The following is a 25,602-nucleotide window of genomic DNA, read 5'->3' as shown; positions in this document are numbered from 1 at the left end:
AGGAAGAGAGTGAAGTGTAGTGGTTAAATGTCTGGGCTTTGGAGTTGGGCAGACTGGAGTTTGAATTCTGAGTCGGACACTTGGGAACATTTGGTTATGCCTCAGGTTCCTCAACTGCAAAATGGGATAATGATTCTCATCCGGAGATGTCACGAGGGTGAAACAAGATGATGTGCATAAAGCCTAACCTGGTCCTGGCAGGAAGAATCTCACAACAGGAGACAGCTTTCACTCTTCACCACCAAATCAAGGATGCTTTAGGACCCCCTTGTTGCAATCCCAGAATACTTATTTGGTGATACTCCTACCTACTAACATTATCTTGTCTACGGCCATATCACCCTGAACGCACCCTCTCTTGTCTGACCTAATAACATTATTTTTCCTATTTATCCAATGGGTTTGACCGTTCTGAGGAACACTGAGGTTTTCATACGTAAACCTACTATTCTGCCCATAGTAGGCCTTCTGGACTGCCTTTCCAATACAGCTGCCCTCTGCTGCAAAGCCAGCACCCACACAGCTGCATCCCCCCAGACTGTGGGTATGGGGGTTCTTTGGCTATGAGGTAGTGGTCATTCATCCTCACTTCTCAAGATGCAGCTGAAATTTTGCTTCTATGGAGATTCCCTGACACCTCCCTTGTGCCTTCACCCCAAATGACACACAGAGTTACTGCATGATAATCATTGACATGTGTGTCTTTCCTAGCAAGACCTAGTTTCCTTAGGACCAGTGCTCTGTGTCCACGTGATTAGTCCAGGCACCTGTGCTCAGGAAAGTGTCTAATACTGGTTATGGGCTGAATGAAGGCTTGAAGAAAAGTTCAAGGGAGAATCAGAAAAAGTGCAGAGTTAGGACAGAATTACAGATGAACTGTACAAAAGAAACTAGAAGTGGAAGGGGTACGTAGGCAACAATTCCTAGTTATGGCTCCAAGTGGAACGATGATAATGCTAGATCAAACATCAGGTGCAGCAGATGCACAAAGCAGAATCTTGGTATCCATGGATTACTACAGCCTTTGTCACAATCAGGTCCTATGCTGAGCATCTAACGAGTGAAAAGGACAGATCCTCTGATGGGTAAGGACACTCCTTCTCCTATCCCTGTTCTCTAGGCTGCAGGAGCTCATGTTGTACCAAGTCATTGCAATTCAGAAAAGGGGGAGCTTAGTTTCACCGTGGTTTTCAGGTCTTGAACCAAAATTTTACTGGCGGTTCCACTAAATCACAACCTGTGACTGAGTCTCACCCCTCCTATGATTCCCATTAGTTTTCTGGTGAAAGTTCTAGCAAGCCTAAGATTGAAGCTAATCAAGAAGAAAAAAAATCCAGCAGAGTCTGGATTTCCAATTACATGGAGAGTCAGCTTCTGAAAAATGGAGTGTCAACACTGAGCCTTCTTTCCTGGAGTGGGCCTTTTCTCCTTGGAACTCACCAGATCTTATTGTTCTTGTAAATAATGGATCTATACTAGGTTTCAGGAATAAATGATAGGAATTGTATAAGTGACAGGCTAACTTTTAGGTGACAAAATTTCTTGGTATGTAAATGATAATGTACAGAAAAAGCAGACTACACACACTCAAAGAATCTGCAAATCCAAGTCCTGCCAAGAGCCACGAGAATTCTGTGAACTTAAAAAGACTCCATGCCAGAAGCATGAGCCAGCATTGCGGAGGTTGTAGTTTCTTGCTCTGCGTTGTGTCCTCAGCATTGTCTAATGCACATACTGAAACTGAAATAGTGACTGGGCCACTTCTTTTCTCAATAACATTAAAAACAAAACAAAAAACAATGTGAGCCACAGGGTATTCATTCTGAGGACCTAATTAGTTTACTGTCATAAAGGGCATATCAAGCGCAATCTGTAGCTTTTTAGCAGTCCGAATGTTTCCTGGTGTTGCACACCCGCAGCATTTTCAAACTTAACACCCAGCCTGGAGCAGCAGTAGAGGTAAATGGGCCAGGTGTAGAATGAGGACTTAAATTCGAATTTAAGGTTCAACCACAAATGCTGTTTTAAACAAGGTCATCGCTCAACCACAACAGTACGATAATGCAAAACTGGCATCTGCCGGGGGAAGAAAGTGCATGTGAGAGCTAGAAACAAGCAGTTAAGTTCAAAGCCTTACATTTACATTTCAGGTGTGTCAATGCCTTCTGGAGGCCTTTTCCATATGTAGGAGCAAAAGGAATACTGTCCTCTTGTCGCCTAACGCTAACTTTGCCTCTGCAGTTAAATGCCTTTTCCGTGAAGAGGTACTGGCTGATGGGGAATCAAAGGCCATCGGTATGTTGGTGGCATTGCCTAAAAGTATTCTAAGTGGGTTCTAGGAGTCCACAGTGACCTCAAAAAACAGGCTACCTAGGGGGTAGCCAGGTCCTGAGGCAAGAAGGTTGTACATTAATGCTGTTCAGTGCATATCTTTATTAGATTAGATAATATTATATTATTATATGCTAGGCTGTTAAGCAAATAAATACACATAAAGAAATGACAATCTACATAATTACATGACTAGTTTTTACCACCACTCACCACTCACAGTGATTGGATTTTCTTCTGCCCATGCCAGAGCAAACCAGTTGCTCTGGTGCTGTTGATGGGTGTAATGACCCCTTTAGTCTGAAAAGCTAGTAAAGAACAAACGGCAAGTAACAGTAACCATCGGGGCCCAGAAACGTGTCAGAAAAGAGTGGCTGGGTGGGGGGTGGGGGACAAGGAGGGTCCAAACCGATTTGTTGGTCCTGTATCTCTCGCTCTGGTAACAACCCTCCTCGGCCTCAGGCTCCAGGCGGACACAAGAAATCTCAGGGGTGGCGGGAGAGAGAGAGACGCGAGGTGACCCGCTGGCCCGAGCCTCCCCACCGCGGCCCACCAGCGGGGCTTGATCACCCACAGAGTCTAGCCTGGGGTCCCGCAGGAGGACCAGGGGGGCGGCGCAGAGCCGCGCCGAGGCGCCCCGGCCGCAAGTTTCCGCGCACGTGGCCGCGGGGTGGGCCGCGCTCCCCCCGCCTCGCGGGCTCCGGGAGCGGCCAGGGTGCTCGGCGGCGGGCGGGCGGGCGGGGGCGGACCCGTGCGCAGGGCTTCTGGCCGCTTTCCAGGTCGGCGCACTAATACGGGCGATGAGGCTTCGCGGCTCCAGTCTGACTGACGCCGGCTGGGGCCGCCGCCGCCGCCGCCGCCGCCGCTGCAGCCGCTGTCTCGGTCCCCGCCGCCGCCGCCGCCGGGCCCTGCAGGCGCTGGGCGCGCGCAGCCACGCAGTGAGTGCGCGGCGCTTGGAGCGGGCGGCTGGGGACCACGGCGGGGGGCGGGGGGGCAGCTAGACCTGGGGTGGGGGGGGATGAGTGGCATCGTGGGGACAGGTAAGAGATGCCCTCCCCGGCGCGCGCTGGGCGGGAGCGTGTGTGTGTGCTTGTGCGGCTAAATTGTTCTTCCCCGGGGGAAGTCTCCGAGGCCCTTTGGTGTGTGGCTTGGTTCTTTGTACTCTTCCATCCCCGTATTTCTTGGTGGAGCCTGTTTGGGGTGGGGTGGGGCCGAAGGGGACAGCTCCGGAGAGTTGGCCGCGCGCCCTCCCCGCCGCCGCAGCCGCCCAGCCAGCGGGCACCTGGGACCTGTAGGAGGATGCTCGTCCCGCAGCGGGGGCGCCGGCCGAGCGGGGCTGTGGCCCAGGGCGTGGGCAGGGATGCGCGCTAGCTCTCCGGCACCCGGGCTGGGCACCGCGCGGGGGTCGAGCACCAAGGACAGGCGCCGTGGAGACGCAGACTCAGAGCTGAGTAACCGTTTGTTGTGGCCGAAAGTGGGGGGCTGTGGAGAAATCAGGGTGGAGGGTAGTAATTGTGACTCAGCTGGCCTCCCTGGCCTTCTGTCTCATAGGCTTTTTTACTCTGCTTACCTTTGAAGCACGCGAAGTGGGAAGAAAAAAAAAAAGTTAGGAATGTTGTTCAAGTGTCTCCGGGCTAGCGGTTGGATTGTGTTGGGAGCTGGGATGTTTGTCTTTTCCTTCGCCTGCCATTCGGTGCCAGCTCTCCGCAGAGGGGAGGGGGGCGAGGTGGGGAACAGATACAGGAGACTAACTGACGCCAGCATTGTGATCGGAAGGAGGAGCGTGGGGGAAAACATTTTTATGGATGGCTAATCGCTGACAAGTCTTCCCGTTACTGTTCCTTCCTCCTCCCACCCTTGACAGTGGAAATTTCAAATGATAATTTAGAAATACTCCGTTGACTTGTTCCTGGGTTGGAACTGGTGCTCCTGAGAAATAGCCTACAAATAATGTATATCTAGTTTCGGAATAAAGTTGCATGTAAATTATTTACCCAGTAATTAACAGTCGGATGCCCACCCACAGGACACTGTGGATTGCTTTTAATGGATCCAATTTACAAGTGCCATTACAGTGGTTTGCCAGATTTCTCGGATGATCTTTTGGAAGTGTGGTTTAGCAGGAATAATAGAGGATAACTGTCAAGTCATGAGGCATTTAATAATGCTACTTCCTTGGCCATAACTGAGCAGAGCTTTTGGGGCATCCTTCTGAGTGAGTGAAATGTTCATGCTACAAACAGATCTTCTGCCTTAGGAGTCATTTTGGTGTGAGGGAATGCCGTTGGATGTTTATATTTTTAAAATAGCGATATATATTTTAAAAGAAAGTAAAAGTAAAACCCAAACATATTCTCCTAACTCCAGATACAATAAGTGAGTCTTTCTATGCTTGTAGGAAACCATGAACAAGATTTTGGACTGTTTTCAAATTTGTGGTTATCCCAAGAAGGACACTGCAGATAAGAAAATGATGTAATAGTTTATAAATAAGGAGCATTTTAAATATAATATGACAAAAGTTTAAAATAATATATCAGAAAAAGAACTTTTAGTGATGATAATTGCCTTCATTGATGGCAAGACAACTGTCTTTAGCGGACAGCCTTCAGCCTCTTAATCTGTTCTGACACAACCAACTCCCATTTTTATGCTTGACTGGCTATCTTTGTCCAAGTTGTTTTATGCTTCAGCTCTGTGGTTTTATGCTATTTAAGAGAATGCCAGCATATTCTTGATCTGAACAAACTCCTTTTTATCAGTACAGTGTTTACTAAGATCAAAGGTATAAACAAATTTTAGGTTAAACCCCTACGTACTTTATAATTCTCACAGCTTTGTCATCAGTATCTTAAAGTCAGCATGAACTATTTGACTTTTCTCTCTCTAAAATATTTTTCTTTTGCTTCTATATCTTCAGTTAATGGCTAATCAGAGAATGTTCACAGATATCAACTACTGCATCCCTGATTGCCCAAGACATGGAATGAGAAAGAAGAGGTTTTTTTGTTTTTGTTTTTTTTTAATGAAACCTTGCCAAGGATATATATAAGTAATAAACAACTGGCAAATTTGTTTATCCTTTCTGTGCACGTGGTCAGTTGGAGGAGAAAAAAAATCTGTCGAGAAATTACTTCATAAAGATTAAAATATTCACTTTCAGTGTTACAAATAGTTTAATTCTGATTAATGAGAGTGCAAATTCCTTTGGAGAGCTGATGTTTCAGGAGTGGTCTATAGCACTTGGGTAACTAGTTTATATCTAACATTCTCTTTGTAATATTTCATCATATTCTGCTTTATTATGTCAGAAATAATACTTATCCACAGAGTGTACTTTGCTTTAAGGGAAGGTAAAGATTATGGAAAATGAAGACTTTTTTTTTTATTGCAAAACATACTATAAGCCTTTAACAAACCTTAGTGCAGATTTTGTTTATTGCTTCTAACATTTGGAGAGGAATTCAGAAACAGGGAAGTGTCCAGAATAAAAGAATAAATATAGCAGTACATTGAAAGCATGAATCTCTTCAAATAGTTGTAATTCTAGGCTGTTGGATTTATATTTCCTTGGTTACTGTTGCTAGTGAGTTGAAAAGTTATTCTAAAGAAAAAAAAAAAGGGCAAACAGTAAATTCATAAGCAGTTATAACAGTTTGAGCATGCTTTATAGATTTCTTTTTCTATTAAGCTCATGAATGTCCATGTCATGAGTAGTCACATAACAAAAAATAAACAATTATCCCTTGGCAACAAACTAACCTTTGAAAATAAATATTCCTATAAATTGTGTCTTAAGAAACGTGTGCTAACTAAAGTTTAAGATTTCACAAAATCTGTTAGCATCAGAAGGTGTTAATCTTGCCAGTGGACTGCGTCCTGACACTTCCACCCCGAACCTTCTGGAACACCCTGCACTACTCTGCTTCGGTGGCAGCCTCAGGCTGACTCCAGACCACTTTTCCAGGTTTATCATCCCACTCCTTCCAGATTTTATGCTGTCATTAAAATAATGAATTACAATTTCCCGTCATGCCCTGGCTTTTCTCTTCTCTGCATCTTTACACATGCTAAGGCCTAGAATGCCATCCCCTGCTTCCCAGCCTAGCATCAGATCCTCCGATATATCTGCATCTTTCTTTTTTTTTTTTTTTTAGTCAATGGGCAGTATTTTTTTTTTAAGATTTTATTTATTTATTTGAGAGAGAGAGAATGAGAGATAGCATGAAAGGGAAGAGGGTCAGAGGGAGAAGCAGACTCCCTGCCGAGCAGGGAGCCCGATGTGGGACTCGATCCCGGGACTCCGGGATCATGACCTGAGCCGAAGGCAGTCGCTTAACCAACTGAGCCACCCAGGCGCCCTATCTGCATCTTTCTCACGTTCTATGGTCCTGACCAGGTGCAGCCTTTACAGAACTTTTTGATGGCCCTGGTCTCAGGTGTGTCCTCCTTTGAGCTGCTACAGCTCTTTGCATTTTCTTTTCCTTGTATTAAGTTACTCATGCGCTAATTTATTTCTTCTAATCGGTCAGTGCTTTCAAAATCTGTGAAGGAATGGACCATGTTTTGTCTATCTTTTTCATTCCCCTAATGCCGACCACAATGACCAGCATAGTGGTCAGTCAATAAATATTAATTAAGTGACACATCGTTCACTGAACCCATGTTTTTTTCTGAAATAAAATCTGTAAAAGAGTTTCCCCCATATAGTTGGTCTTTTTTTTTTTAAGATTTTTATTTATTTATTTGAGAGAGAATGAGAGATAGAGAGCACGAGAGGGAAGAGGGTCAGAGGTAGAAGCAGACTCCCTGCCAAGCAGGGACCCCGATGTGGGACTCGATCCTGGGACTCCAGGATCATGACCTGAGCCGAAGGCAGTCGCTTAACCAACTAAGCCACCCAGGCGCCCCCCCCCCCATATAGTAGGTCTTAGCGGTCCATCTTTCAAGAAGCCAGTGTTGAACTTGAGCTGAGGACTTTGTTCAGAGGCTGTGGAGAGCTAGCCCTGAAACGCCTCTGGTCCAGTTGAGCCTCCTCTCAATATTGTGGCTGAGCATTACAGTCAGGAAAGCTTATGTGATACTCTTATTGCATTAGCAATTTTCCATATCAGATTCACTAAATACACAATGGAAACCATTTAGGGGGAGAAAAAAAAACCAACAACAACAAAAAAAACAGTTTCTAATGTGATATGGCTACCACAATGAAACTCTAATGTGATTCCACAGAAAATCGCTAACACGATATGCTGACCCCTCTCCCCACCCCCCATAGCCACATAAAAATTGATAGCATTTTTAGTGTATATGTTTCAAACTATGCTCACCAAAGAAAAAGCAGACCGCTACTGAGATGAGCTTCTGTTTTGGTCAGGTTGGATGTATGAAGGGTCTTCCTATCGGCCTTGTCAGAGAGCTGAATCTCCCTTCTGTGCAGTGCTCATTGTATTAATAAGCAATACTAAATCATTTCTTAAAATGCGTCATACTCTGTTAAGTGACTCAGAATTAATAGAGATAGTGTAATGTAAAAAATATAATTTGTGTATAAATATCATGCCTCTATAATACATTCAGTTTTACAGTTTTAATTGGGAAGTCTAATCAACTCAAAACCAATTTTCTAAGACTCAGAGACACTGACATAAAATTTAAATTCAGAACTTAAGATGAAATGCAGAAATAGTAAGAAACAAATTACAAATGTATGTGTACCGTTCTGTATCATTTTAGAAGTCATAAACACTGAAAAGATTTTGGTTCTTCCCCTTCATTCTCTAACCCATATTTAATTCAAAGATAAAAATTTAACCCAAAAAATAAATGTAAAGGAGTCCTACAAAATCTGATTTTTCCTATAAAGATAATTTTGATTTTCTTTTTTGGGGGGGGCGTACTAAATATCAAATTTTCTCTCTCTTTTGTATTCGAATTACCTGATATCATTGGTGTCGTTGCTTTAGTATATGAATTTCCCCTTGGGGATATGTAATATTTAATATATGATCACTTCCTCTTCCCCTTTTTCAAATTTAATTTTGAAGGACTATAAATGGAAAACATGTATTCCTTAGTCATGAAATGGGTTTAGTGAAAAGCAGTCTTTGGTTTATTAAACACTGAGATCACTAGGGATGATCATTCATCCTAGAATTCCAGTGACCTGGCAAAAACTCCAGTTTTTGACCACTGGACAAATAATCTGTAAAGTGCACATGTGCCTCTGGGGGCCACCCAGATGGTTGACATTGGAGATTTCTTCTGAAACCGCTTAGAGGGAGGCATTGGGAGTAATGGAGGTGTGAACACTGTGAGTAGCAACAGCTTACATTCACTGCGCCTGAGAGCGCTTCCCCAGGGGACTGGGCCGTGAGCCCACTGGATCCCAACCCCGCTGTATCGTGAGGAGTATCTTCTTCCGAGTAGCCTAATATTTTTCACTTTAATCTGTTAAATTGCTTGGAAGCTGATCAAATGTAGATTTGCTTTGGTTAGTGTGTATGTTAACTCTATGTTTTGATTTGATTTGATGAAATGCAGAAATTGTTACATGGGTAGGGTAGGAGATAGATCCGGAACTGTCGTTTGGGACCGTTTATCAGAAGCCTTGAAGGAGTTTGTCCTAAGTATTAACCGGCTGTGGAAGGTCTGGAGCAGATTTGCAGGTTTGTTTTTGTTTTGTTTTGTTTTGTTTTTTTAACGCAGAGTTTGATGGATGGTGAAATTCAGCTGAAGTGCTGGGAGTTGCTTTCTGAATTCTTGTATCTAAATTTAACTGATTGGGAGCCACACATTTCAGAAAATAACTCCGAAAAGGATTCACAGATTCCATCAGAGTTTTCCACCTCATGGTAGAATATTTGACTTCTATTCATGTTTCATTATAAATCCACTAATCCATATTGCTTTTTTTCTTTGCTGGGAATCACACAGGAGAGAACTGGAGTTTGGCTGGCGTAGGAAGAGGAGTTCATTGAAAAGTTTGTGGGGGCGCCTGGGTGGCTCAGTCGGTTAAGTGACTGCCTTCGGCTCAGGTCATGATCCTGGAGTCCCGGGATCAAGTCCCGCATCGGGCTCCCTGCTCAGCGAGGGGCCTGCTTCTCCCTCTAACCCTCCCCCCCTCTCATGTACTCTCTCTCTCTCTCTCATTCTCACTCTCTCAAAATAAATAAATAAATCTTTAAAAAAAAAAGAAAGAAAAGTTTGTGCATTGGGACGGTTGTGAGGATTTGAGACACTTTAGCTTGAACAAGCTTACTCATGCCAAAGGCACACATTGCTTATTTGAGTTGGTGTTAGCAGTATTAAAGGTGCCTATATTAGGAGTTCAGAGGGTCTCAGTGGGCTGGCCAGGGAATCTGTCAACACTCAGAACATTGTTTCTCTGGGAAAATGAATTCCAGTTTCCAAATGACTACCCAGAAATTGGCACAACTTGTTCATAAAGTGACACTGCCAGGGATTAATGGTTATGATGAATGATAGGAGATTATTATTACGGTTATGATTAATGATATGAGTGACTATTAGAAGCCAGTGAATGTGGAAGATGAGGAAATGTGTTAAAGCTAAAAAGAATTTAATTCTCCTGTAGTTTTCCTTCACTTGTTGGTGCATTGATACCATTCTTTCCCTGTTTTCTGGTGATAGTAGAATTTCACTTCTAGGAGCAAAATTTAGATCAGGTGTTTGTCATAGAGAAACCTTTATGTACAGAAATGCTTCCCTTAGGGCTTATTGGTTAATTGTGTTTACACAAAACAGTCATTGGATGTTGGCTGTGTTTGCAAACAATGGCAAGTTGGTGCCTAGGTGTTACTTCAGAGGAGTGGCACTTCCTTTCTGTTGTCATTGATCTAAATTGATTGCAAATATACATTTTAAATTTTTTTCAAGATATTGTATGGATTAAGTTTGGGGTTTTAAAAATGTGATTTTGTGGATGTAGTCATTGCGCTAGAAAGTGGGACTTATAAATTTGGGGGGCTTATATAAGTTATTCATTCAATCATTTTTACTCTGCCTATTGTAATTACACTGCCTACAAAGCCCCAAACCCTAAGGACCATATAACAAAATAAAGTACTAAAAGAAAATAAAATCAGGATTTCATAGCCAGAAAGAGAGAGGTCAGGAAAGCAAATAGCAAAATATTTATCCGATAGTTTCTTTATGCAAAAAAAAAAGTAATCTATTTGGATTTCTCTATATTTTTCCTGGCTAGAATTCCATTTTTACTGTGTGTGTGTTTTGAGTCAGCCTTGACAAAGATAATTACAATGGTCCCATTTGGGGTTTTAGGACTCTAAATAAAAGTGAAATACAAAGTGTAAGGGGAATAGAGATTCTTGCAGTAGGTGCTTGTTTAGAACTAAAGGATGCTGAAGACATCCCTGGGCCTGGAATTGTACTACTGTGTCTGTCAGGAGAAGAGTTTTTGCTTCTCTGGTTTTCCCTCTTACCCTCTACTGGTTCAAGAGTGAGTGTGCATGGCCCCTCCTACAGGAAACCGCCCCTGGCCCTTTTAATAGCAGTTATAATAACATATCACCTGCCTGGCAATAATGTGTTTAGATTCTTATCTCCGGCTGTAGACTATACTATTGGAGAGGGGCCAGCACTTAGCATAGGTGTCTGGCTCATCCTTGATACTTGTTACATTTAGTTTCTTCCTTCAACCACCGTCCTTTCTCTTCCCTAACATATTTTGGTGTTTTGTAGAATAAGGCAGAAGGAAGGATAAGGCATTTGGATTTTAATCTGTAGGCAAGAGAAAACTATTAAATTTTAACCTGTGGTTAAAAGAGAAATACTAAAGGGCTTGAACAGGAGAATCACATCATCAAAGATGTGTTTGAAAGAGATTGAAGACAAATTGAAGGGGCGTGGTGCTTCTAAATAGCCATATGGACACCTAGCAAAGCTGGTGAGATGGTGTTGACGGCATCTCCACTGCTTCATGAATATCTTTGGCAATTAAAAATCTGAACTACCCCATACAGCAATCCTTAACACAGTTACGAGTGATTCTTCTCCATCAGTTTATAACCTCCACCATTCAAGCAGCCCTTGGCCAGGAAACTCAACCTCCCACAACACACGCGCATCAATAAAATGTTAAAAAAATTACCCACATAACCATTTAGAAAAACATTTAAAATATTATTTATAGCCATTTAACACTTTGCAGGTATTCATGTCCAGGTTAGTGTGCCATATAACAGCACCTTAAGTAGAAAGACTATTAAATGCACAGGAAGGAGGGAGTGCATTATATGCTTCTGCCTGTCAAAGGAATTTGTTCTATTGCATCAGCAAAACAATGGGCTGTAGGTCAAAAGGTAGCCTAATTACATAGGGCTTAATAATACGGTAGTTAACGTTATTGATAAAGCTGGATTTTACCTTCATTCAAGCAACATTTATTGTAGTGTTAGACAGTTCAGACCACTCTGTGGCATGGCCTGTGGCCTTCCCAAGGGGCTGGGTGTCTCTGGGGAAAACAAGTAACAAATGTAAGGAAGCGAGCGTCCTCTGTGCTTTCATGAAGGTATATGCCAGGTGCTGGGGAAGCCCAGAGGAGCTGTGGAGAGCTCATTACTGTTGCTGCCTGGGGCTGTGGGGAAGGTTTCCAGGATGTAGCTGCACATAGGCCTCAGGGCAGAGGGGAGGCAGTGAAAGACCAAAGGAATGAGGGTTGCTGAGAAGGGAATGTAGTTTGAGGAGGAAGATTGTGAAGAGCCTGGTTTGAAGGTGACACTAAAAGCATTAAATCTTACCCAGGATACTGTTTTTGTTTTTTCATTTTTTTTTCAGGTAAATATATAAAAGCATGTACATAGTAGAAATTTGGAGACGGGGTGCCTGGCTGGTTTAGTCAGTGCAGCACGCAACTCTTGATCCCGGGGTTGTGAGTTCGGGTCTCACGTTGGGTACAGAGATTACTTAAAAGAAAATAAAATCTTTAGAAAACAAAAAAAAGAAATTTGGTGACAAATTTATATATATGTTTTTGACAAAGATTTTAAAGCACAAATAAAATACTTTTAATCCCAACCCCTGGAAATAGTTAGTGTCCCATTCTGTTTCAGTCTCACAGCAAGTATGTCACTAAAGAGTGTGACAGGATCTGCTCTGGACTTGGAGTGACAGGGCATTAGGGGCCCAACAGGGAGGGTACTCTCTTGGGTGGGTGGCTGGGGGAGTCCCAGTAGGACAGAGCTGCCTGCATGGAGCAGACCCATTAGGGACGTCTGGGATGGGGCACAACTACGAAATATGTAAGAGGGTCCATCCACGGGATTTAATGACCTATTGAATGTGGGCTTGAGGAAGAAGATTTCCACGGGGTTTTTCTGCGTCTGTTTCTCACTTGGTCAAGTTGTTGGGAGTGGTGCTACCAGAAAATAAGGAATGCAGGAAGAAAAACTGGTGTAAGAAAGCTAATAGGTTCCGTAGGTTCCATTTCTTTCTCTTTAAAAAAAAAAAAAGTAAACTTTATTTTTTCGAGCAGTTTTAGGTTCACAGAAAAAATTGAGTGAAAGGTACAGAGAGCTCCCATATACCTCCTGCTCAACCCCCCCCCCCACCGCCCCGGCATGCATAGTCTAAGGTAATATGATGTCCTCCACCAGAGTGGTTCATTTGTTACGACTGATGAGCCTACACTGGCACATCATTATCACTCCAAGTACATAGGGTGTTGTACATTCTGTGGGTTTATGCAGATGTGTAATGTGCAAATAACAGTATCAACCACTGTAGTATTATACGGAATAGTTTCACTGCCCTAAACGTCCTCCCTGCTCTACCTGTCCGTCCCTCCCTCTCCCCAACTCCTGGCCTAGAGTCCATTACTACGTTGGAACGTATTGCATTTAAGGATCCTGAAGTGTGGAAGTCAGTGGTGGTCAAATTTTAATTAAAAAAAATTTTTTTTAAGCCAACAGGGCCCTTTCATCAAAGAAGCCTCATTAAGTAAAGCTGAATGAAGAAGGGCTGCTTTGGTGGACGGTGGCATCTGCAGAGGGACAGAGTTGAGTGCTTTGCCCTTCCCCTGGCGTCCAGCTCTGCCCTGCTGCTCTCTTGTCACTGCCACTGACTGAGTCTCTCTGCTGTCTCCAGAATTCTGAAGAACACCGTTTACAGACTGCACGGTAAGCAAGTCTGGAGCTGGAAGGAAGGGCTGGTCGTTCCCAGATGCAGCGACCTCAAACTCTTGTGCTTCTGAAACCTGCTGTCTGTTTTTCAGTAGTTTGTTTGTTTTCCTCTGTTCGGCTTGTTTTGGTCCCTTTCCTGGGGTCCAGCTGCCAGCTTTGATTTCACTTTGCTGTCGTGGGCCTCCTAGTAGCATCTCGTCTTCCTTCTCCCAGCGTGCTGTTGTGGTTTGCTGTAAACTTGGAAATCGGTCGTATAAACATGCTTGTTTAAACATAGCCAAAAATAGCTGCAAGTAGGTCCTGTGTGATGTTTTCTGTATAGACTTGGTAACACCTACTTTGGCAGGTAGAACCTTTTTTGTTTTGTTGCTTGTTCTCAATTAGGTTTTGAGATGGAACTGCTGGATGGTCAAATTTTATACAGTGGTCACCTCATTTCTCTTGGGGTCCCTTTATCGTCTCGCCTTCTCCCTCTTCCTGACTGCCTGGAATTCTATAGAAGGTATATATTATAGCCTCAGGAATATCTACCCACCAGCTCTGCTCAGTGAATAGTAGCATTTCTCGGAAGAAAATGTCATAATTTTGATTCCTAATGCGATGCTAATATGTTGAGATAGTTTTTCTTTTTATGTGAACATTTATCCTCTTTTTTCTTTTTTGCCTCTGATCTTTTTTTCTGAGATTGTTTTACTTTTTCTTTTCTTTTTTGGCACTTTTTTCTTCTACAGTAAGGCACCCAGGAGGAATAAGCGGAAATAGAACTACTTGTTAATAATAAAAAATAGTATCGTTACATTAGTTTACAGTTTTCAAATTGCTTTTGCACACTTCCTCTCCGCATGAAAAGTAGGGATTTTTGTTTCAGTTTTGCAGAAGAGGAAACAGGATCCAAGTGGTTAATTACTTAAAGGTCACACTTAGTGATGGAGCTAGCATTCAGACTCAGGTCTTCTTCCTCCAGATAGTCATTATACCATGTTGTATCTTGTTCTTGGAGGCACTCGTTACGTTGTTACATTGACATTTTAGGTGAAAAATCAAACTAGATGAGTGGTGGAGAGAACCATATCCCGGGGATTTAGGTGAACGTAAATCAAGACTTTCCCGGTGGCTTATTCGGTATAAAGGCCGATGACACCAGTTTACCTCAGCACCTCCCGTCGTGAGCACAAGGCTGCCTATTATAACCCTGTCTTGGTTTAGGCAACATATATCATCTTTAGTCAGGGCCTTTTGTTTTATGTGAAATTCAGTATCAATATAAAAAGAAATCAAGCTGTTTTTAGAGTTCTGTTTTAGAATGAGAGTGCGCGTGTGCTCTATGCACTGTGAGGGTTTTGATATATTTGTGGGCTTTTATTGGATGAGCCTCAGGCAGTCATTACGTAGTGACTCTGGGCCGCGGTTCACCCAAATCCAGAAATGATGATAAAAATTAACTTCAAATATTCTTTTTTTTTAAAGATTTTATTTATTTATTTGAGAGAGAGAGAGAGAATGAGAGATAGAGAGCACGAGAGGGAAGATGGTCAGAGGGAGAAGCAGACTCCCTGCTGAGCAGGGAGCCCGATGTGGGACTCGATCCCGGGACTCCAGGATCATGACCTGAGCCGAAGGCAGTCACTTAACCAACTCAGCCACCCAGGTGCCCCAACTTCAAATATTCTTGTACTTTGTTGTGTACTGTAGAATAAATTTATTAACCCAATAAAATTTTCATGCAGCAGATTCTGTTACATTCCTATTCCAGGAGGGATCGTAAAGTCAGTTTTATGAGAGAGTGAATTTCAAAATCTGTGGACCCTCTAATGGATTTGAAGGCGTACAGATTTTGGAGTCTTAGTAGATTTTAATACAACTTTAAATATCAGATATGGGGCGCCTGGATGGCTTGGTTGGATAAGCATTGGACTCCTGGTTTGGGTTCAGGTCATGATCTCAGGGTCTTGAGATCAAGCCCCACTTCAGGCTCCCTGCTCAGTGCAGAGTCTGCCTGTCCCTCTCCCTTTTCCTGCCTCACCTCCACTGCTCCACCTCCGCAACCCCACCCCCAACCCCACGCACATGCTCTCTCTCTTTCAAATAAATAAATAAAATCTTTAATAAATAAATAAATACCAGATGCGTTTAGTGCATGAAATGATTTATATTTCTGCTTTCTTTCAGAAGGCTCACAGTTATTGGATCTATAGATGTTTGTTGAATGTAATTATTTGCTTTGAAGGAATTTTATAGTTTATAATATAAAAATAACATAAATTCCAAGAAAATAAAGCTCAATAACATTGATTGACGTTTTGTAAAACTGCTATTGGTTGATCCTGGGATAGAAAATATGTTTCATTTAAAAAAATAATCTTTCTGGACATTGTTCCATATTTTCCCCTTTTTCTTAGTGTAGAAGCAAATGATATTTTAAAAATAGTACTTCCTTTCTCTCCTAAGCTAGAAAATTGATATGTTTACATGAATCCGCATTAAGTGGAAGAAAGGATCTGAAAGGCAGGCAGAATGCCAGGGAGTGCACAAAACTATGAGTGTCCTTCAGTGAGTATGGACTGTTGGAAGGAGATTCTCCTATATAATTAGGCCTGGGGAGTGTGGGATTTCCTAGCATTCTATGTTATGGGGGATTCTAATTTCTTTCAAGGCTTCCATGTACCAATGGCACATTATTTTCCATCTCAAAATTAGATTTAAAAAAAACAAAACCTCAGATTTTGGTAGAGGGAGACTTTATTTGTAAAATCCCTTGAAGGTAGTGATGAAGCAAATTATTATAACATTTGGAGTGTGATTTTTCTTTATTGTGGTAAAAATACAGGAAATTTACCATTTAAGTATCCAAATCAATAGCATTAAATTCATCACATTGTTGTGCAACTATCACTACCAGCCTTCTCCGGACCTTTTTCATCCTCCCACGTTGTAACTCTGTCTCTATCAAACAGAACTCCCCATTCCCCTTTCTCTCAGTTCCTAGTAACCTCTGTTCTACTTTCTATCTCTACAAATTTGCCTATCCTAGTTACCTCCTATAAGTGGGGTCAAACAAAATTTGCTTTTTTGTGTCTAGCTCACTTCATCCCTATGACATCTTCAAGTTTTATTCATTATGTAGCCTGTGTCAGAATTTCCTTCCTTTTTAAGGCTGAATAATATTGCATGTTGCACACCTACCACATTTTGTTTATCCAGTCATCTGTTGATGGACGCTTAGGTTGTTTCTCTTCTTTTTTTTTTTTTTAAGATTTTATTTATTTGACAGAGAGAGACACACAGCAAGAGAGGGAACACAAGCAGGGGGAGTGGGAGAGGGAGAAGCAGGCTTCCCGCTGAGCAGGGAGCCCGATGCGGGGCTCGATCCTAGGACCTTGGGACCATGACCTGAGCCGAAGGCAGACGCTTAACGACTGAGCCACCCAGGCACCCCAGGTTGTTTCTCTTCTTCTGGCTGTCGTGAATAATACTACTGTGAATATTGGTGTACAAGTATCTGAGTACCTGTTTTCAATTCCTTTGTGTGTATCTATCTAGGAGTGCAATTCCTGGGTCATTTGGTAATCCTACATTTAATTTTTGAGGAGCTGCCAAACTGACACATTGGCTGAGCCATTTTTTATTCTCACAAAGAATGCACCAAGATTGTCCTTTTTCCACATCCTTGTCGACACTTGTGAATTTCTGTTTTGTTGATAATAGCCATCCTAATGATTGTGAAGTGCTAATCTCGTTGTGGTTTGGATTATGTTTCCCTAATGACTATTGATGTTATGTTATCATGCAATCATATTGTTGACCGTTTATATACCTTCTTCGGAGAAATGTCTACTCATAGTGCTTTGTCCACTTTTTTGAATTGTATTGTTTGTTTTTGGTTGTTGAGTTATAGGAGTTCTTTATATAGTCAGGATGTGAATCCCTTATCAGCTATATGAGTTACATGGAATGCTATTTTTAATGGCAAATTTCTAGAAGATATTGTAAATATATTTTCCACCTACTTCTGTGTGTGATTTTTTACATTTAAGAATTAATTCTGTGGAATTTCATAACATATGGTCATATAAATAAAGGGAATCACATATTTTTAAAAATTTTTTACTTTTAAAGCCTCCCCGTCTTAGATCACATTAATTTTGAACAAGTCAAGGTTAGATTAGAGAATATCTAGCCAGCCTAAGAGATAACAGTTCAGTGTGTGGTATAACTTTCAGTGACACAGCATTTAAACTGCAAATGAAAGTAGAAGGGAGATTTGGCCTTTGTATGTTTAGAAATTTGGATCAATGAAGAAAAGTTAGCTGCCATCTCTTAGAGTCTGTTTTTCCCCCTCAGTGTCCTCCTCATTTAAAAGGGTTCGTGAGAGTTGTAAAGCACCTACATTAGAAATAGGAATTTTTAGACTTGGTTCCAGTTCTGCTTTTGACATATTGATGTATTGATTGCGTTGAAAATCCAGCAGCAACTAAACCAAAAACTAAAGACATGAAAAAAAGTGTAAGACCTTTTGAACAGGAAAAGGATGATAAATATTTTTAGTCTCACTTATATGTGGAATCTAAAAAGAAACACAACCAAAAACAGATATACAGAATATTTACGTGGTTGCCAGAGGCTGGGGATGTGGTGTGGGCAAAATGGGCGAAGGGGACCAAATGGTACAAATTTCCAGTTATAAAATAAACCATGGAATGGAATGGAATGGTGAGATAGTTAATAATACTGTATTGTATATTTGAATGTTGCTAAAAGAGTAGATCTTTTTTTTTTAAGATTTTATTTATTTATTTTAGAGAAAGAGTATGTGAGTGAGAGAGAGAGCAGGAGCAGGGAGGAGGGGCAGAGGGAGAGGGAGAAGCCGATTCTCCGCCGAGCAGGGAGCCCGATGTGGGTCTCCATCCCAGGACCCTGAGATCATGACCTGAGCCAAAGGCAGACGCTTAACCAACTGAGCCAGCCAGGCGCCCCAAGAGAGTAGATCTTAAAAAGTTTATATCACAAGAAAAAAATGGTGACAGATGTCAATTTGACTTATTGCGGTGAACATTTTGTAATATATACAAATAGTGAATTATGTTGTGCATCTGCAATGAATATAACGTTTTATGTCAATTATATCTCAAAGGAGATTTTAGGAAGAACAGATTAGAGGAGAGAAAGAACAGGATTAAAGGGGAATGACTAGGAGTCAATTTCAAGAAATGAAAATCTAGGAGAAGTGTCTCACCTACTGGTACTGGGGGCCGGTTAATTCTTTGTTGTGGGCGCTGTTCTCGGAGTTGTAGGATGTTTAGCAGCATCTCTGGCTTCTATGCCTTAGATACCAGTGGGACCCACTCTCTCCAGCCAACTTGTGGCAGCCTAAAATGTCTCCAGAAGTTGCCAAGAGACTCGCAGGGAGCAAAGTCATTCCTCATTGAGAACCATTAGTCTAGGGTGATGAGAGCCTGAGCTGAGTTCTAACAGCAGAATGGTGATGAAAGGGGTGGGGAGGGAAGCGAAATTTTGAGTAGAGGAGAGGAAGAAAATTTCTGGTAGTTAAAATTTATTAAACATCTACTATTTCCCAGGCACCAGCACTAGGTGACATAGTCATTTAACATAATTAGTAATAAATATTTATTAAATGCCAATCTGACGCAAAGGGTTGGAACTACAGAGATGAACAAGACAGTCAAGTTCTTAAAGACTTTGTCATTCAGGGGCGCCCGGGTGGCTCATTCGTTAAGCCTCTGCCTTCGGCTCAGGTCGTGATCCCAGGGTCCTGGGATCCAGCCCCGCATTGAGCTCCCTGCTCAGTGGGGAGCCTGCTTCTCCCTCTCCCACTCCCCCTGCTTGTGTTCCCTCTCTCACTGTCTCTCTCTGTCAAATAAATAAATAAAACCTTTCAAAAAAAAAAAAAAGACTTTGTCATTTAATAGAAGAGAGATATATGAACAAACAAATTATGATCCAAAGTGAAAATAGTCATGTGTATAAGGTACTGACTGAGAAGAGAATTCCATCTGGGGAAGTCACAGAGGCCTATGAGACCTAAGCTGCATTTGAAGGATAAATAGCAGTTTTGCCTGCTGGAGTGGACTTTGCAGGGGACGTGTTGAACTGCCCTGTGGTCATTTTTTTAGTTGCTAAGATGAAGACCAAGTTGAGGCAAAGCTCTCTTCAGGCTGTCACCACTGTCCAGGGAATAAAACTCCCAGACCATAATTAAACCTACGATGACTGCCTGGGGCAACTTTGCATTTTCCCTGAGGCTTGAGTAGAGCAATTAGCATGTGGCAAATCCCAGAGCTATGCAGTTTTAGTGCTAGTTTATATATTTCACATATTGTGTCAAATCATCATCAGTGCCAAGAGGATAAGGAGATGCATATCTAAATCCCGCAATAAGTCAAACTCTGCCAAATTATATTGATCACACTTTGTTGATTTTGAACCAGTTAAATAAGAGGCATGTTTGCATCCTGTGGTTAACAGTTTTTTTATTAACCAGTAGGTGTACTGTAATGGAACCAAGAAACAGATGGAACCATATGACTTTATTTGTGGAGTGGCTATATATTGTTTAATCTCATGGCAGCAGTATTTGCTATTATGTAAGAAAAATAACAATTATTCAGTAGCAGTTTATATAATATATACTCAACAGGAGTGATCTCTTCACCCTTTCTTAATGATTTACATTTTAAAAATTTTGCAAATTGAAAAAAAAAAAGTAATGAACACCAAAGAAAATTTGCCAGTGCGTTTATCGTAAGCTGCCCTGCATGTATGTACTCTAGCCCTGGTCTTTCTTCACTGGCTTCGGTCCCATTAGTAACAATAGTGTTCAGACTTGCTGATGTCACTACCCAGTTATTTAATTTGAGTAAATGTGATAGATGTATTTATTTAAGATTTTGTTCAGAATTTTTTTTAAAGGTCAGTATGGTACTTTCACATTTCAGGGAATGTTGTGTGATACGATTGTAAAATTACATTAACTTATCAAGAATACTTATTTAAATAGACTAAAAGCTGTGGAGACTCTTGAGATAAGATGCAAAAGCTATTTGCCCTTCCAGTTCACAGAAAACAATTCGTTGTTATTCATTCTGTTTCATCTTATCTTTTGGTTTGTTTTTGAAAAATATAAAATGTTCAACATGAGAATAACTACATAATTTTTAGTTTTAGGACATTTGAATTGCTAAAGACTGACTCACGCACAGAAAGGATACTGCTGCTCATGCTCTCCTGCCAATATGGTTTTGAAATGGACCCTTGGCACTGGAGCCCGCGGCCTTAAATCGCCCCTCCTTCCTGCCCTTTCAACTCTTCTTTGACAGGAATTGCTCAACCATGGTTATCTCTTCCTCTCCTCACCTGTCCTCCTTGCACCCCCATTCTCTTCTGGGAGCTGTGAATGACTCGATCTTCTCAAGAGCCCATTCCTTCATTTAGCAAAGATTAAACACCTGCTATATGCTAGGTTCTATTCTGTGTGCTGGGGTACAGCGGTGGGCAAAAAAAATCACATCCTAATAGAGTCTAGGTTGTGGGGAGGAAAAAGAGGCAATAAATAATAAAAATAAGTAAAATACAAAGCAGTCTCGAAAAGGGAGAACAAAGGTGGAAGGCTCATACTTCCCAGTTTGAAACATCCTAGAAAGATACAGTCATGAAAACTGTGGAATTGGCAAAGGATAGACATAGAGATCAGTGGAATAGAATTGAAAGTCTGGAAATAAACCCGAACATTTGTGGCCAATTTATTTTTGACAGAGGTGTTAAAACCATTCAGCAGGGAAAGAATAGTCTCCAACAAATGGTGCTGGGACAACTGGATAGCCACATGTAAAACAATGAAGTTGGACCCCTACCTCACACTACTTCCAAAATTAACTGAAAATGATTAATGACCTAAATATAAGAGCTGAAACCATAAAACTCCTTGAAGAAAACAGAGGGGTACATCTTCATGACCTTGGATTTGGCAGTGGATTCTTAAATATGATACTAAAAGCACAAGTAACAAAATAAAAAGTAAATAAATTTGACATCATCAAAATTAAAAACTTTTGTGTATCAAGGAGCATTATCATGAAAGCAAACAGGCAACATACAGAAAGGGGGAAATACTTGCAAATCACATATCTCAGTATCTATATATCCAGAATATATTGAAAAAAACCCTCTTATAATGCAACATAAAGAAAACAAACAACACAATTTAAAAAACGGGTAAAGGGGGAGCCCCTGGGTGGCTTAGTTGGTTAAGCAATGAAGCATCTAACTCTTGATCTCAGGGTTGTGAGTTCAAGCCCTGGTTGGGCTCCATGCTCTGCTGTGGAGCCCACTTAAAAAGTTAAATAATTAATTAATTAAAATAAAATAGGTAAAGGACTTGAGCCGACATTTCTCCAAAGAAGATATACAAATATACATCAAAAACTAATGAAGTGATATATGGTGATTAACATAATAAAATTAAATTAAAAAAACAGAAGATATACAAATGGCCAGTAAGATGTGAAAAGATGCTCAACACCATCAATCACTAGGGAAATCGAAATTAAAACACAATGAGATGCCACTTCACACCTACTAGGGTGGCTGTAATAAACAAACAAAAAATGGAAAATAACCAGTGTTGGTGAGGGTGTGGAGAAATTGGAATACATGCATTTCTGTTGGGAACGTAAAATGGTTCAGCTGCTGTGGAAGATAGCTTGGCAGTTTCTCAAAATGTTAAGCATAAAATTACCACATGATCCAGCAATTGTCGTAGGTTTATACACAAAAGAATTGAGAACAGGGGCTCAAATAAATACCTGTACACAGATGTTCACAGCAGCACTATTTATAATAGCCTGAAAGTAGAAACAATTCAAAGGTTAATTAATGGTTGAATTGATGATCAAATTGTGTATACACACACACTCAATGAAAAAATATTAGCCATAAAAAGGAATGAAATACTGATACCTACTACCATGTGGATGAACTTTGAAAACATGTCAAGTGGAAGAAGCCAGATACAAAAAGGCCAGGTATTGTATGCATTTATATGCAATATGCAGAATAAGTTAAATCCATAGAAATAGAATGCAAATAGAATATTACCAGGGCCAGGGGCTTGAGGATGGGGGCAGGACCAGGAAATAAGGAGAAACTGTTTAATAGCTATGGGTTTTTACTTTGGGGTGGCGGGAATGACTTGGAATTAGAGGTAGTTGCACGACATTGTAAATGTACTAAATGCCACTGAATAGTTCACTTTAAAATGAATGATTTTATGTAATGTGAACTTCACCTTAACAAAATTTGGAGAAACAAGTAAAATATGTAGTACGTTAATCATAAGTCTGCTCAGGGAAAAATAAAGCAGAAAAGGGTGAGAGAAAATGAGAGAGAGCTTCAATTTAAAATCGAGGGGACTAGGGGCACCTGGGTGGCTTGGTTAAGCAACTGCCTTCGGCTCAGGGCATGATCCCGGAGTCCCAGGATGGAGTCCTGGAGTCCTGCATTGGGCTCCCAGCTCAGCAGGGAGTCTGCTTCTCCCTTTGACCCTCTCCCCTCTCATGTTCTCTCTCATTCTCTCTCTCAAATAAATAAAATCTTAAAAAAAAAAATAGAGGGGACTAATGTAACACTGCATGTTAACTAGCTAGAATTAAAAGAGAAACTGAAAAAGAGGACATTTATCTTGATGAACACAGTAATGTACAGAATAGTTGAATCATTGTTTTGTACACTTGAAGCTAATATAAAACTGTATGTTAATTATACTGAATTAAACATTAAGTAAATTAAAAACTAAAAATAAAATAAAGGGGGGAAACAGAGAAGGCTTCTCTGAGATTACAGGAGTAAAATTCTGAAGGAGATGGATGAGGGAGAGAGCCCCATGATGGAAGAGCATTGTAGAAACAGAGATGCCCTGGGGTAGTTGCAAGGCTGGCATGTTGAAGGCAAAGAAAGAGGCAGTTGTGCCAGGAGTAGAGAGAGCAAAGGAGAAAGTAGAAGGAAAAGAGGTCAGGGAAGTAACGGGTGGATGCTCAAGGAAGGGTCATTCCAGCATGCCACCAGGGTTGAGAAATATAGTGCTGCAGGGTCTTGTAGACCATTGGAAGGACTTCAGCTTTTATTTGGAGTGAATAAAACCTTCAGAGGGTTTTGAGCAGAGAAGGGTCATGAAATTGACTTATGTCTTAATAGGGTCAATCAGGCTGTTGTGTTAAGATCTGACTATGAGGGGGGGCGGGGGGATGGGTTAGCCTGGTGATGGGTATTAAAGAGGGCACATTCTGCATGGAGCACTGGGTGTTATGCACAAACAATGAATCATGGAACACTACATCAAAAACTAATGATGTAATGTATGGTGATTAACATAACAAAAAATTTTAAAAAAAAGATCAGACTATGAGGACCAAGTGTAAAAGCAAGAAGACTACTTAGAAGGCCATTATTATAATTTAATAAAATGTTGTCCTGACTCTGCTTTTTCATACTATACAATTTCACCCAAACTATCATTTCCTTTCCCCCTTAAGTGCTGATAAATTTGGAACTAAGTCCCTTTGGTTCAGCCTTGTCCTCTGAGCTCCAAATCCTGTACCTCACTGCCTACTGAAATCCACTTTGATACAGTGCTTTTTTCCTGACCCTCTACCCACTTTACTACCACCTCAGATCCAGTATATCCAAAATAGACCTCATTGCATCTATCTGACCCCCAACTTCAATTCCTCCTGAATTTGTTAATGAATGATATACCATCACCCATGTGCCCAGGAAATCTGGACTCTTCCTAGTCTCTGAATCCCATCAGTGAAGACTTATTTTATATTCTAAATTATTTTACTTTAAAAAAAAGATGATAATATGGCATTTTTCTTTTATTCTGATTATATGATGAAGCATGTTGATTTATTTTCAAATGTCGTACCAATCTTTCATTTCCTGTGTTAGATCCCACTTGGTCATGAGGTATTAAACTTTTTAATACTGCTGGATGAGATTTGCTTATTAAGGATATTTACATCTATGTTCCTGAGTAATATTTATGTTTTCCTATGACATCCTAATCAGATTTTTGTTTCAGGATTATTCTGGTCTTATTATATGAGTTGGGAAGGTTCCCTCCTCTTCAATACTCTGAAATATTTGTCTTTCTATTATTTCTTCTTTAAACGTTTGATAGAATTTGCCAGTGAAGGCATTTAGGCTTGTTGATCTCTTCCAGGGAAGGTTTTTAGTTGTGAATTCAATTTCTTTAACAAATATAAGGCACTTCAAAATTTCAGCTTCTTTCTCTGTAAATCAAAAATTAACTATGTTGTATACATCCGTGTAACCCACACCTTTGTTAAGACGTAGGACATTTCCATCATCCCCAAATGTTCCCACTAATGAACTTTGGATAAATAATAAGTCTTTGTAATTCAGGCTCTGTATGTATTAAGCAATTATAACTGAAAATGTGAATGTAATATACCTTTTTTACCAATCACATGTTAGCTTTATTTCATTAACATTTAAAAAAAATAGGGGCGCCTGGGTGGCTCAGTCATTAAGCGTCTGCCTTCGGCTCAGGTCATGATCCCAGGGTCCTGGGATCGAGCCCCACATCGGGCTCCCTGCTCCATGGGGAGCCTGCTTCTCCCTCTCCCACTCCCCCTGCTGTGTTCCCTCTCTAGCTGTGTTTCTCTCTGTCAAATAAATAAATAAAACCTTTTAAAAAATTTATAAAAAATAGGGAAAAAATAGAAATTAAAAAAATAGAAATTCTTCTAGATTACTAAAACGGGTTATCAAATTCTGCATTTTTTTTGGCAGGTAAACAATTTTTATTGTAACATTATTTAAAATAAAGATAAATGGGAAGTAATCTAAAAACCAAAATTGTGAAGCAATTGCATTAGAGATACATACTATATACATCTGTTAACATCAAAAATGTGTAGTAAGTTTTATTATATATTGTTGTTTTATTTATCTGTGTATTTAAGTTTTTATTTAAATTCTAATTAATGTATAGTGTAATATTGGTTTCGGGAGTAGAATTCAGTAATTCATCACTTACATACAACACCCAGTGCTCATCACAAGTGCCCTC

Source organism: Eumetopias jubatus, unplaced genomic scaffold (assembly GCF_037043125.1).
Source record: "Eumetopias jubatus isolate StellerSeaLion01/CBP00866 unplaced genomic scaffold, mEumJub1_p1.0 scaffold_3, whole genome shotgun sequence".
Taxonomy (NCBI): domain Eukaryota; kingdom Metazoa; phylum Chordata; class Mammalia; order Carnivora; family Otariidae; genus Eumetopias; species Eumetopias jubatus.
This window is presented reverse-complemented; position numbering follows the sequence as displayed.